General features: G+C 42.5%; 1 protein-coding gene and 1 long non-coding RNA gene across 21 annotated transcripts in view; both read left to right on the top strand.

Moving 5' to 3' along the window:
• Window positions 1-15,032, top strand: part of NRXN3 (neurexin 3) — a 1,212,171-nt gene that overhangs the window by 451,613 nt on the left and 745,526 nt on the right. The gene's annotated exons all lie outside the window — the stretch shown is intronic.
• The window catches only part of LOC309345477, a 61,314-nt gene continuing 50,778 nt past the window's right edge, over window positions 4,497-15,032 (top strand). For both annotated transcript variants that reach the window (XR_014158244.1, XR_014158245.1), the window contains exon 1: window positions 4,497-6,038. This is a non-coding gene — a long non-coding RNA (uncharacterized lncRNA). The remainder of the gene's footprint in view (window positions 6,039-15,032) is intronic.

The following is a 15,032-nucleotide window of genomic DNA, read 5'->3' as shown; positions in this document are numbered from 1 at the left end:
TAAGAAATCTATCTGTGGTCGTCTCCACTCTCACCTTGGGATTTAAAAGCTCTGTTTCTCTTAAACACAACCAGTTTTATAGCTCAACAACACACCACATAGTGGAGAAGGGCATATGGGTAGCTATGTCAATTACAATCGTCTCATCCTTGCAGAGTACTCCTGTGATGTTGTGTGATTTAGATGCCATTATGCATTTCAAAAGGAGTGAGAAATTGTTGTTTGTCATTGCTGTTTGTTGCTCACAGCTGGTTTTATGACTGAGTTTTGCTCATAAACAGGTGGTTAGAACATTCCTTCAGCTATGCAATACAGTCTGTGCGGCTCTGAATTAATTTCGCTCTTGTGTTGCATAGCACCAGTGTTTTCATTTTAAAATTGAAAGCAGCAATGTTTCTGGCATTGCCAAAGCTGCTGGTGTGAATTCAAATGTTGGGGGGGGGAGGGGAGAGAAACATATCACTCAGCTAAAACACATCCACCCTGGTTAACAAAAAGAGAATGAAAAACATAGTCACTTTTGGATATATGTTGGGTATCCTTCTGCCAATGGTTTTTGTTAAAACAGGTTTCCTACTAATAGGTTGAAAGGTAAGTTATTTCTTTGCTGCTTATGGATCTCTAATTCCAAAGCTGTCTCTTGCTTTTGGACCCTGCAGTAGGCAAGCAATGCAGTAGGATTCTAATCTGTTCCACCGATGCTCATTTTATATCAGGAACCTAAGCAGCATGAAATGCAGCCATCATTTTGCAGTGGAAAGATGCTCCTGAATCAGGTAAGATGGCTCTCCCACACAGGGTGGTTAGTCAGCCTGCCTGGTGCACTGGAAAGAACAGGTAATGTTGCTCTTGTGATTAATATGTGTTGGAAGGAGTTGAATGTGGCCTGTAGGTCCTTCTGAACTCTTTGGTGCATATTCTGGATATATTTTGTACAAGTTAAAGTGAGTTCCATGCTGAATGTTTTCTTTTTGGGATGGTAATTCCATTGATGATGATCATAACAGTTGTTTGCTGACTGATTTCCTTTGTGATGCCAGTTTTTCACTAAAACAACAAAAGGGTTTTTGTGTGTGGGTTTGTTTGTTTGTTTTTTGCGCCTTGAAGACTAACATATTTATTGTGCCACAAAGCGCATGAAAGCTAATGCCATCATAAATTTGCTAGCCTTTAAAATGCCACAACACTCTTTGCTGGTTATTCAGCAACAGACTAACATGGCTGCCTCACTGAGAGTTTATTGTGAAAGTTCTGGATTGTTTTAAAGGGAAGTCAATAACATAAACAACTACAATAATGATGCAAGGATCTGCACTTATATATATGTTAACTTGGCACTGTAAGCAGAATGTTCTTCTCTTTCTGGGGTGTCTGCCCAGGTAAGCAGTGTAGAATTCATTTCAGGTTTTCTAAGGAAGTTGGTTCTGTAAAAAAAGGCGGGGGAAAGCATAATCAAGGGAGGAAAAGATTGCTACTTCCAGATCAACAGGGAAGCAAAGTAGCTACTTAAATTGAAGCTCTTGTACAGTAAAGGAGATGTTTTCACAGCAGTAGGGCATCTAAAATGGACTTCCAGTGTCCTTTTATACACAGGGTCCACTTTCACAAATGGGCATAACAGTTTTAAGTTGACATTTCTCCTTTCTTTAAATATAGCTCATAGAAAGCACAAAGTACTGGGTGGGGGTATTATGATTGTCTTGGTAAAAAATGCAAGTTTGACTTTTCCTATTTGATCAAGGGATGTCAGCATGTTATGAAAGTAGCAAATATACCATCGTTACATTGCTGATAATACTCTTATAAGCAAAAGGTTTACAGACATTAAAGTTAGTGTAATAAACATTACCACATAGCATCCTCAGGAAGGTACGAGCAATTCTGTTGAAACTTTCTACAGACAGGAGATTCCCATAGACCCTTTGCTCCAGGGAGCACTTATATAAAAGAGGTGGTCTCTTAGTCATGGCTTGTATACTGTCAGCTTGACATAAGGCACCTCCATTGTATCCCCTGACACTGCAATTAAATAAAGTGGTGGGTGGTGCTATGGTCTAAACCACAGAGCCTAGGGCTTGCCGATCAGAAGGTTGGCAGTTTGAATCCCTGCGACGGGGTGAGCTCCCATTTCTCGGTCCCTGCTCCTGCCAACCTAGCAGTTTGAAAGCACGTCAAAATGCAAGTAGATAAATAGGTTCCACTCCGGTGGGAAGATATACGGCGGTTCCATGCACTGCTCTGGTTCGCCAGAAGCAGCTTAGTCATGCTGGCCACATGACCCGGAAGCTGTACGCCAGCTCCCTTGGCTAGTAACGTGAGATGAGCGCCACAACCCCAGAGTCGTCTGTGACTGGACCTAATGGTCAGGGGGTCCCTTTACCTTTATGTTTTCCCCAAGAAGTTTTCATGGCACACTGTATACTGCAATCCTCAGATCACCTACTCTGGAGCAGAAACAAAGGCAAGCAAATTAGAGTTAAGTTACCAATAGTTCTGAGGACTGTATTCATTAATGTTATGTAGTTCTTAGTTTACCATGTTCAGCACCATGAGATATGGTATGGAGCCCTAAATGAGAGTCACTTTAGGCTTAAAAGGAAGATTGACACAAGATGAAACAAGCAGGACACAACCACTTCTACTCCCATACTTGTTGTCCATTGTGCACTTTTCTTCCGCCCTCATTTAAACATGTGACTTTCCAGTTTCAGCATCCTCAAGGGAGTTTACCACAGTAACATCCACACTGACCAGGCTTGCACAACCTGTGGCCCGCTGAGCCAAACATGGCCTACCAAGGGCCACCAGCCTCCCCTTCTACTTCTTGATTAGGGCTGTAAAAACTAATATGTGATTGCTGTGTCTTAGTAACATTGGCTTGGGAAATCACATGCTTTCCAAGCCTGCCCAAGTGAGAAAGTGAGTTGCTCAAAAGCTTGTGTACCTGCTCAGTGAATGTAAACAGGTTCCTCAAGAGTAACTGCTACTATGTCTAAGCAAAGATTTTCAGAGTGGCACCAGCAGCTTCCCTTCCTCTGTCATTTGCTCCCTTTGTTTATTCACCTCATTGGCTCTACTGCGATGAATTGGGGCGAGGATCTCGGCCCGTTGTGGGTCAGACGATGACATGCTAGTATTTGAGTACTTTCTTTTAGAAACAGTTTCCTTGGGGGGGGATGCATGCCCATGTTTCCCACCAGCATAGGAGTGGACAGTTTTATTTGTTTAAACAAAATGAAAAGAGCGTGTGTGGAATTTCCTGTATAGCATAGGAGACAACTCCTTGGGGCCGAGGAGACTTCACCCCCCAAAAAAATATTTGAGGGGACTGGCACCCTCAAAGTTGATGGGCATTACCATTCAAATGGTGTGCGTGCACTGCATTATGTGATCAATTATGCCGCGTGGGGCTTACCTGGACCCCCCAATATTTTATTCAAGATGGCACCCCAGCCAATACAGTGGACCCTCGGGTTACGTTACCTTTGGGTAACATAATCCTTGGAGTTGCGAATGCGGCAACCCCGGAAGTGTATACTTCGGGTTTCTATGCATGCGTGCACAGAAGGGCTCCTCCGGTTATGAAGTTTTTGGGATGTGGCTGGGCCTCTGAAAAGGATCCTGTTAGTAACCATTGGTACCACTGTATAGCAAAGCCACGCCCACCAACCAAGCTCTTGTTAGATTTCTGTTATGCCACTGTACAGTTTTTGGAGTCACAAGACTCTGTTTACATTCCAGACTGTTGGAAGTCTCCCGGGAGACAGGAGACGGATGTTGATGTTACTGGTTTCCTGTTTCTTTGTTCAGTTGTTCACTGGCTCTCACAGAGAGCAGATGCTTTTCTTTTCTTTTCTGTCCTGCATAGTTAGAAATAAACGGAGCAATGTAGCACACATTTCTTGGCTCCTTCTGCTGCTTGAATACTCTTTGTAATGGGAGCATGCCTGAAGCCTCATTAAAGGCTTAGGTCATTGATCGCCATTGGAGGAGGAGAGCCGGATGGATTCCGAAGTACGAAGCAGAGGAGAGCTATTTCAGCTTGGTCATACGGAACCTCTGACAGCTCTCTTCTCCACTGCATGTGTACAACAAATGATGATAAACTGTGAGCTATGGGGACAGCCCTTTTGGGTGGCCTGCAGAGACTATCCAATATTTGTCAGTGGATGGCAGCACTTTTGTGTGTTGCTTGTGGTGGGTTGTACAATGAACCACTATAGTGATTCTGCTAGTGGAAGAAGTTGTTCCCATTGCTTGATGCCACTGGAAATCTTAAGCTGAGGTGGGAACCTCAGGCCCAGGCTTTCCAGGCCTCTCTTGCCCTCAGGAATCTCAGTAGGCCATGCCAGGCTACTCCCTCAGTGGCCTTGCTCTGCAGCTGCTTGAGTACTTTTGCTTAGCTGGAATGTGTCCCTGAATTGTGATGATGCCTCTTGTTTGCCTGATTAGAGGCTGGAGAGCTGTGTGGGGCTTGTGACTTGTGTGTGGCCTACTTGACAAAAGCAAGTAGGTTGCTCTGCTTTCCTTTGCTTCTGGCCATGCTGATCCATGACATCCCCCACAAGTTTGCCCACAGTGGAATTAGGGAATATTCCCTACCCTGGCCTATTTGCTGCTTTGTATAGCAGATACCTCTTTTCCTTTCTCCTGATATGCAGGTTGGAGAAGGATTGGCTGTGCCATCCCGTCCTCTACATACCTTTCTTGCATTGCCACTTCACATGACTGACCTTTCAGAACTTAAATCCATTTGAATGCTAACTGGAGACTGTAGTGATGGAGGTTTTCTTTAAGGCCTGTGTAGAATCCTGTAGTGTACAGTATAGTAGGTAGTTCTATTGTGTGGGATACTTTAGTACAGGACATAGCCTCCATGGTGTCATGAAGATGTTATTGGAATACAGTTCCCATAAAGCACAGAGTGTTAGCCAATTCATTTTAATAATGCAGATATGAGTCCGAAGGGGAAAAGAAATCCTTATGAAGCTTTAAACAGGAAAACTGAACAAAAACGGCATAATTTGAGGGGGAGGAAACAGGTTTTGTCATTCTGACTTCAGGCCTTGTGCCTAACGGGAACATTCAACCAAACATACAGAGTGAAGAATCTCCATCAGAATGACACAGCCAATCAGAACACATGCTATCTCATTCTGCCTAGTTGCTAAGTGACACCTCCACACACACACACACACACACACACACACACACAAATATAGTTGTCTAACCCTGAGAACAGCATTAACCTTGGAGTTATAACACTGAACAATCTATGCTGTTGCATTTCCAACATAGGGATGGCAGCTGCTGTAGCCCAACAACATCTGGAGGGGCTACCCCTAGTTTAATGGATGTTTTGTGGTTACTAGCAAATTTTATGTTGTTAAGCAGAATGAAAACAATGGGAGTTTGTTGCCCCTTTAGCAGCATCCTAGACGTCAAAGGGGAGTGGTAGGCTATTTTAGCTTTCTTCCAGTTATTGTCCCTTCTAATTAATGGCCAAAAGCAACCATGAGATCTTACTGAGCTGTCTTCCTTTTTCCATTACTTGCTCCAAGTGAGCCAACATTTGCACTTGCAAAGTAGATATAAAGGTTAGCATGCTGTATTGTACACTAAGCTGCAAAGAGGGACACCCCCTTGAAAGATGTAGGGTATGTTGAAAGATGCCTTGTTTCCCCATCTCCAATATTAGATAAACACTGATTTGGTTGAGACAAAATTACTTTTGTGTGTGTTCATATTCATGGATTCAGAAAGCACCCCCCTTTTTTATCATGCCTGGTTTTCAGTGCAAATGTGTTGTCTCTGCACGCATTGGCCTTATTTGCCAAGACAGTAGATTCCTCTGGCTTGAATGTGGCTGCCTGTATGGTTTTCTCAATGACATCACAATGCCATATCTGACACAGTGATGTCATAGAAATATATAAACAAAATCACAATGGTCAACCAACCAGTTGGGTTGAAAGGCAGCTTGGGAAATTGAGACCATGGATGGGGTGGAGAAGAAGTAGCAGCTAGATGGACAAAAGGTATTTGAAACAATGGAAGTACTTGTTGACTAACTAGTGCTAGTGAAGAATCATGAAAACTTATACATTGCATAAAGGGTTATTAACTGTGCACTTCTATATTGGATCATGACCTCTAGGAGGAAACATTCAGGTGTGGCGAACTTCTGTGCCCGGTATACTTAAACTTTCCATATAGACTCAGAACACATTTCCTGGAACACTTTACTATTTATAGGGAATTCCTGGCACTGAGGAGGACCTAGTCAAGCGGGGCCAATCTCATCATCTTGATGTTTTTTTTAGTGCCCAGTGGCTAGCTCTGATAGAAATGCTTGCAATGCCTTGAAGGGACAAGTAGAGAGAGCAGTTTTTCCAGAAGATTTATTCAAGTTTGATTCTTGCTATCTCTCATAGAGTGCAGCGCTCTTCCTGCCCTCACAATATATTGGATTTTGGTGCAGAGGAGAGATACACAAAGTTGCGCTCTCTGTATTAAGAAAACCTAAATCAGTGTCCATTTGCTAAGTCTGTATTCCCTTCTTTAGAACTTAAATCCATTTGAAGTTGTGTATAAAAATCTTAAAATAAATGCTTTGCTTTCTTCCCCCTATGATAGCTGCAACTCATGTTTGATTTTTACAATGGTGGTTCTCTTTAAAACCTGTGGGAAATAGATACATCCATAGTACAGTGGTACCTCGGGTTATGTACTTAATTCATTCCGGAGGTCCGTTCTTAACCTGAAGCACCACTTTAGCTAATGGGGCCTCCTGCTGCTGCCGGAGCACGATTTCTGTTCTCATCCTGAAGCAAAATTCTTAACCCGAGGTCCTATTTCTCGGTTGGCGGAGTCTGTAACCTGAAGCGTATGTAACCCAAGGTACCACTGTACTGAGTAGTTAGATCCTCTCGTTTTCTCTGTTTCCTGCCATTTTGACACAGTTTGTTGGGAAACTCATGGACGCCAAATAAAATTAAAATATATGCAGTGAAAGCAAATGTCAGTTCAGTTACACTGAGAATTTAGTAAGCTGCCTTATGCTGATTCAGACCATTAGTCCTTATAGCTCAGTATTTTCTATACTGATCGACTGGTGGCAGCTCCCCAGGATTTCAGGCAGAGATCTCTCCCCAGTCCTGCCTGGAGACTGAACTTGGGGCTTTCTGTATCTACCATTGAGCTACAGCCCTTTCTGGGGATCAACTCTGCTTGGAAATGGTGTCTTCTGTCCTGGAATACCTAATATTCACCTAATGCCAAATGCATAGGAGCTGGGTGTGAAAATGGTTGCACTGGGGTGGGTGAAGGACTGTGGCTCAGTTGCAGAGCATGTGTGATGCCTGCCAAAGCCCCACGTCGAATCCTTTGCATCTCTGGTTAAAAGGAATGCAGTTAATCCTTCAGAATGCACACTTCTCTTAACTTTGCAGTGCAGTTCTCATCTCATAAATGTGTACAAAAATTCACATCTTAGGGAAAGCACATAAAGATATCTTATTTAAGAGAAAATCAATAGGAAAATGTGTACTTTAAGGAAAATGTGCCCCAAAGTATATGCATTCAAAATGTATGCATTCAAAAATGTACATTATAGTGAAAATGTAAATAATTCAAATGTGTTTCTGTTTGTGCAATCTTTTTTGTAAAAAAGGAGACAGAATGGACTTCTGATTAAATGCATGTAAAACTGAGACAGACTGAAAACAGAGCGATGCTTTCCCCCCTTCCTAGTAGATGTGTGCATTCTGTGCCTGTTCAAAGGCATTATTTTTTCCATTGCTACTTTTCACATTCCAGGGTTGAGTGCTGGTGTGGAAACAGGTTCTGCAGCTAAGGCCCAGTGAGCTCTGGCTCAAATTTAAACTTCGTTGTATATTGTCCAGATGCACTCTTGCTCATCACGCCTCTTGTCTAAAAATAGGAACAAATGTATTATCTGAATGCTAATGCGTGCAATTAGCCTGGAGAGAAAAGGACTTTGTGAGATATGGGTCTTTTCATGGAGCATGTTGCACGTACTGCCATTCAAATAATGTATTTGTAGCATCTAATTTTTATGCACTGGGGAGACGTAAGAGAGAGAGAAGAAGATGCAACATGTAAGTCAGATCTTATGGTATCCAGTTAGGAATTTCCTCTTCCTGGAAAGTGTTAAAATTGGCAGTTATATTACCCTCAGCAAAACTGTGTGTGTTTCATTACTACTCTTTTCATTTTCATTTTGCAGCAATCCTGGGCCTTTTTATTAAATTTATTTTTTAAAAAGTTAAAACATAAAGGACTCAAAAGGCCACTTTTCTTCTGTGCCCTTTTCTCCCCTCGAGGATAAGGGAATAGAGAGAGAGAAATCCTTCAGAGGCTACAGCAATCAAAATTGCTCTTTGGAAAAGCTTTACAGGTTGAGTTTAAACAAGAGAGGAGGAGGAGGAGAAGGCGGTGTGGGTAGTAGGGTGGCTGCTGGGAACACAATACCCATTTCAAGTCTCCAGCCAGTTGTTAAGGTATAAATATATACATTCATCATGCCAGCTTTGATGTTGAGACCGGCAGTGTATGGGAGATGGAAGTTATTTAATAGAATAATATTCTGCCTATTATTAACACAGAGACATACACACAGCCAATTTCGTTGTTCACTCAGTAGCAGTCTACCAAAGAACTAATTCACAATCTGTAATCCCCTCATATTTTCCATGGTAGGAGGGAGTACAGTGGTCCTTCAGGTTACAGACTCCGCTAACCAAGAAATAGTACCTCGGGTTAAGAACTTTGCTTCAGGATGAGAACAGAAATTGTGCTCCGGTGGTGCAGCAGCAGCAGGAGGCCCCATTAGCTAAAGTGGTGCTTCAGGTTAAGAACAGTTTCAGGTTAAGAACGGACCTCCGGAACGAATTAATTCTACCAATTGATTGGTAGAATTGATTCTACCAATTCTACAGACAGAGACTCTCACCTAAGAGATCTACAGCAAACCTTTTTAGAACTAAAATACCCAGCAGATGAAGTTAGACAACAGATCAACAGAGCCAGACTGATACCCAGAGAGAACTTGCTGCAAGACAGACCCAAAAAAGAAAATAACAGAACACCTTCTAGTCATCACATACAGCTCCCAAGTTAAAACAGTACAACGCATCATCAGAGATCTACAACCTCTCCTGGACAATGACAGTTCTCTTTCTCAAGCTCTGGGAGGAAGACCTTTCATTGCCTACAGACAGCCACCCAATCTTAAACAACTCCTAACCCATAATAATACTACTACCAGACTTAACACGGACACTGGCACCAGAGCTTGCAATAAACCCAGATGCCAACTTTGCTGCCACATACACCCGGACAACACCATTACTGGCCCCAACAACATCACACATACCATCTCGGGACTATTTAATTGCTCATCGTCTAACATTGTGTATGCCATCAAATGCCAACAGTGTCCTTCAGCTCTCTATATTGGACAAACAGGCCAAACCTTACGCCAAAGGATAAACAGACATAAATCTGACATCAGGAATCACAAGACAGAGAAACCAGTAGGAGAACACTTCAATCTCCCAGGACATTCTATACAAGATCTCAAAGTAGCTGTTCTATTACAAAGGAATTTCAGAAATAGCCTGGAAAGAGAAGCTGCTGAATTGCAACTTATTACCAAACTTAAAACCGTGGAGAGAGCTGGTCTTAACAAAGACATTGGATTCTTATCTCATTATACATGACAAAGCCATTTTTCACCTTCTCACCCCTTGCTTTTTCCTGTAAGACCTATTGCAGTCGTTAAGAGTCGTCAACAGGCTCATCACAGCTATCTGCCAATCACCCATTCCCACCACCCTTCTGAGTAATACCCCTCCCCACCTTCCCACTATTTAGAAGGGTCTGGTGACTTCTGTTTCAGTGTATCTGAAGAAGTGTGCATGCACACGAAAGCTCATACCTAGAACTAACTTAGTTGGTCTTTAAGGTGCTACTGGAAGGAATTTTTTTATTTTGTATTGTAGCCAGAATCACACTCCCGTCAAGGAGTGTGTCTTGTCCCTGACCTCATGTGATGCTCAGAGGCAGCTGTATATACCCACTGCAGTATTTATGAGCAGATAACCACATGGCACAATGACAATGAAAGTTTCCACACCAGCAACTATCACTGGCAGTTCAGTGTTCTTCAGGAAAGGGCCACAAATGACTGAGTAGGCCCACTCTCAGTTCTTTGGCCTGATGAGTAATAAGCCAAGAAACCAAACAATTTCAACAATGTCAACTTTACCTCAGGAGATAGGGTATCCTGCACCCAGCTGCCACCAGAAAGAGGGCCATTTCTCAAGTCAAGGATTTGTGGACTTCACCTGGGGAAGGAATAACAAAGAGGACCTCCCTGGCAGACCTTAAAATTCAGGCATAAGCAGAATAGGGAGAGGAATTCCTTCAAAAACCTGGCCCTAAGTTACTGACAGCTTTGTACATAGGCACTCAGATCTCTAGCAGCTGGCCAGCCAATGCAAGCTCTTCAAAACTTATATTATATGGTGGGGTAACCTATTTCTATACTGTGAATAAGCATAATAGGTTTTCTGAAAGGTTTTAGTGCTATTTAGCATTTTATTGGCTAATTTTATTGTGTAACCCACCCTGATACTGCCTGGTGATGAAGGACAGGGTGGAAATTGTTTAAAGAAATAAGAAAAAATAAATATTCCAATAAAATACCATTTTAAACTGATTTGTTAAAAACACATCAGCATGAGTACAACTCATGACAGAACATTTGGGAGTGATGGGCAAACTCCTCACAACTCAATAACTGGGATTGTGACAGTGTACACAGTCCTGCTACATCCCCAACACACACACACACACACACACACTCTGTACCCATGAGCCTCTGAGCTCTCCCTGCCCTCTTGATTCATCCAAAACTTACTTGGTGGCAAAAACCTCTATGTGATGCCTCCATGCCATCTGAAATGGCAGCATCCCTGAGACTCTTAGGGGCCCTGGACAAATATGTGCCTAAAACTCAGTAGGGATGTCAGACACCCTGGAAACTGATCCCACATGAGTAAGCTCAACAGTGTTCCCATAACAGCAGCCTAGAAGCAAGGAGTTCTGGGCCATATACTTTCCAGGGCACCTGATGACAACTGTAGTGAATACTCAAACACCCTTGACAAATCCACATCTTTGGGTTCCCTGCCTGGGTTCCCTGAGCATATTTAGAAGCTTGGTTTACATTCTGAGCATTTGTGGGAGTTGGGAGATGACACCTTATTTGTAATGTATGAAAGCACTGTGAGCTGGAGAGATTACCATTATGAGCCAGGTAAATGCATTAGAAACATCACTAGAATCTGGCCCTCAAGAGCTGCAAAACACTGTTCTTTTCCACCCAGTATTGGAATCTTCACTTATCACAATCACCAGGGGACCTGCAAAATGAAATGCCAGAGTAGAACTTTTTCATTCTCTGCTGTGGTGGCAAGTGCAGTGGAGTTTCATGCTCTGGTGAGCTGTTTCTGCTACTCCCCAATATTGCTACACCTTAGTAGTCCTTCCATTGAATGCTCATCCCTCTGTCTTACCCCTATTCTAACCCCCACCCCCAATGCAGAGAGGTGGTAACATAGGATTTGACTGTGTGATCTGGGAGCTAAAGGTGAGCGCTTCTCCACTTCAAGTGAGAAGCACTTATGCAGCTACTGCATGGTTATCAGCCATTGGAATGCACCTAAGATCACATTTAAGGTTCATTGTACGGGAGTGGGAAAAAGCACAACTTGTTAACCTTAGGAGGTCCAGCATCTTGTGCTATACTGCCATTTTCTGATCCAACATGTCAGCTTCCCTCCATACCTTGGGGGGAGGGTTTTTTTATAAAAAATTTTTGAATGACCCATTTTGTAAGTATTCAGCATGATCTTTAATGCTTTACACAGTGAAAGTGATTGATACCTTTGAGTTCCTTACTGTCATCCTTTGAAAGCCATGAGAGAGCATTAAAGAGAACACCAGCTTCTCCTTCCAGCAGGGGTTCTTGTTATTCCTTTGTATGTGTATGTCTTTTGTGCATTCAGGCTGAAAGTCAGAGATGTGAACTTTTGAAAAGTTGTTTCATAATAACAAAAGCCCCCATCCCTACTGAGTGGCTCAGTGATGTTCGCCTGCTGCGAATATGTCTTTTGATTTGCTTTTTCACTCAGTAGTTGTGCTTCTTTCTTTGCAGCTCAGATTTATGTCCTAGAATGTACTCTAGTCTTTCAAGATTCCACATGTTTCTTTACCCCTTACCCTTAGGGGAAGCTGAAGTGGACTCACTTTTTTATTTCTTGTGGCCTCTTCTTCTGTACTCTTGCTACTTTGAAGGAAGTCAGAGTTGCTGAACAAATTCAGTATCTGTCTTTCTAACACTATGGAGTGGCATGGGGGTAATGTTGAAGGCAGGAGCAAATCATGAGATCCCCTCATAATCCTAAATCCACAGCCATATCCTGCAAGAGGAATGCTCTCAAAGATGACACAGAAAGTTCAGTTGGTCCTGGCTGAGGTTCCATTAAGATATAACCCCTGTTTTAAAGCAGCTCCACTATGGATAATAGATTCATAGATGCACAGGAAACTGAGGTGGTACTATATAGAAACCTGCTGAAGGGCAGGAAACTCCAAGAAGGAAGTAACTAGAGGGAAAAACTTATGGTTGTCTCTAGACTAATGCACAGAGAGTGGGAAACAAGCAAGACAATTTTGAGCTCTTAATACAGAATGGCAAATATGACCTAATAGGCATTACTGTAATTGGATGGGATGAGACTCATGACTGGAATATAGAAATTGAGGGGGTATAACCTGTTCAAAAGGAATAGACCAAACAGGAAGGGGGGAGGAGTAGCATTATATGTAAAGGATGTGTACACTTACAACCTGGAGCATGGAAGGCAGATTAAGAGTATATGGGTAAAAATTGTAGGAGAGGGAAACAACAGTGACCTTAATGTAGGTGTCTGCTATAGACCTTCAAGCCAGACTGAAGACTTGGATATTATCTTCCTAGAGCAGATTACTAAATATTCCAAAAGGGAGAGATATAGTAGTCATGGAAGACTTCAACTATCCCAACATCCATTGGACCTCAAACTCTGCCAAGAATGTAAGGTCCAACAAATTCCTCAATTGCCTCGATGACAATTTCATTTCCCAGAAGGTAGAGGAAGCAACAAGGAGATATATCTTGGACCTGGTCCTCACCAATAGGAATTGATGAAGTACTGGGAACCTTAGGAGGAAGCAATCATGTTCTCTTGGGTTTCATGATACAGATGCAAGGGAAAGCTGAGTGTCATCAGATATGCACTTGGGACTTTAAGAAAGATAATTTCAAAAAGCTTAAAGAACTACTGGGTTGAGATCCCATAGTCAGAAATACTCAAAGAGAAGGGAGTCCAAGATGGATGGGAGTTTCTTAAAGGTGAAATACTGAGGACTTAAATGCAGACAATTCCCACAAGATAGAAAAGTGGGAGGCATCTAAAGAAACTGGTGTGGCTGCGTAAGGAGCTTAAAGATGATCTGAAAGTTAAGAAAGGCATGTATAAGAAATGGAAGAAAGGGGAAATCACAAAGTAAGAATCTACATGAATAACCAACAGTTGCATGGAGGAGGTCAGGCGGGCCTAAGGTCAGAATGAGCTCAGACTTTGAGAGAGGTTAATAATAATAATAAGGGAACACCTAGCTACTTTAAATGAATTCAGATTTCCAGGGCCTGATGAACTGCATCCAAGGATACTAAAGGAGCTTGTGGATGTAATCTCACAGCCTCTGTCCAAAATCTTTGAGAACTATTGGAGAACAGGTGAGGTCCCTGCAGACTGGAGGCAAGCAAATGTTGTCGTCATCTTCAAAAGTGGAAAAAAGAGGACCCACTGACTGGTGAGCTTGACATTGATACCAGGAAAGGTCCTAGAACAGATAATTAAACAGTTGGTCTGTGAGCAATTAGAAAATGATGCTATGATTACTAAGACCCAGTATGGGTTTCTCAATAACAGCTCATGCCAGGTGAATCTCATTTCTTTTTTTGACGGTTGCAAGCTTGGGGGATCAGGGGGGAACTGTGAATGTAAGATTGCAAGGATCAAAGAGTTGAAAGGGACCACAAGTGTCTAGTCCAACCCCCTGCAATGCAGTGATCTTTTGCCCAAGGTGGGGCTTGAACCACCGACCCTTAAACTAAGAGTCTTATGCTATACTGACTGAGCTTTCCTAGACATCCACGTAGTCTATATTTCAGTAAAGCTTTTGACACAGTCTCCCATGGTATTCTTGTGAGGAAACTGGTAAAGTGTGGACTGAATGAGGTAACTGTTAATTGGATTTGTAGCTGATTGACTGACGAAACCCAAAGAGTACTCACTAATAGTTCCTCATCATCTTGGGAAAAAGTAGCAAGAGGGGTGCTGAAGGATTCTGTCTTGAGCCTGCTGTTGTTCAACATCATTATAAATAAATTCCTTCCAGTAGCACCTTAAAGACCAACTAAGTCAGTTCTTGGTATGAGCTTTCGTGTGCATGCACACTTCTTCAGATACACTGAAACAGAAGTTTCCAGACCCTTCTATATAGTGAGAAGGTGGGGAGGGGTATTACTCAGAAGGGTGGTGGGAATGGGTGATTGGCAGATAGCTGTGATGAGCCTGTTGACGACTCTTAACGACTGCAATAGGTCTTACAGGAAAAAGCAAGGGGTGAAAAGGTGAAAAATGGCTTTGTCATGTATAATGAGATAAGAATCCAAGGTCTTTGTTCAGACCAGGTTTTTCCATGGTTTTGAGTTTGGTGATAAGTTGTAATGGAAATCATTATAAATGACTTGGATGAAGGAATTGAAGGGATGCTCATCAAATTTGCAGATGGCACCAAACTGGGAGGGGTAACTAATGCCACAGAAGACAGAACTGGGATTCAAGATGCCTTTAACAGATTAGAGAACTGGGCCCAAAATGCATTTCAGTAGG

This window comes from Podarcis erhardii (assembly GCF_964252035.2).
Source record: "Podarcis erhardii genome assembly, chromosome: 1".
Taxonomy (NCBI): Eukaryota; Metazoa; Chordata; class Lepidosauria; order Squamata; family Lacertidae; genus Podarcis; species Podarcis erhardii.
The sequence above is the reverse complement of the archived record's forward strand: the minus strand, read 5'-3'. Positions and strand labels throughout refer to the sequence as shown.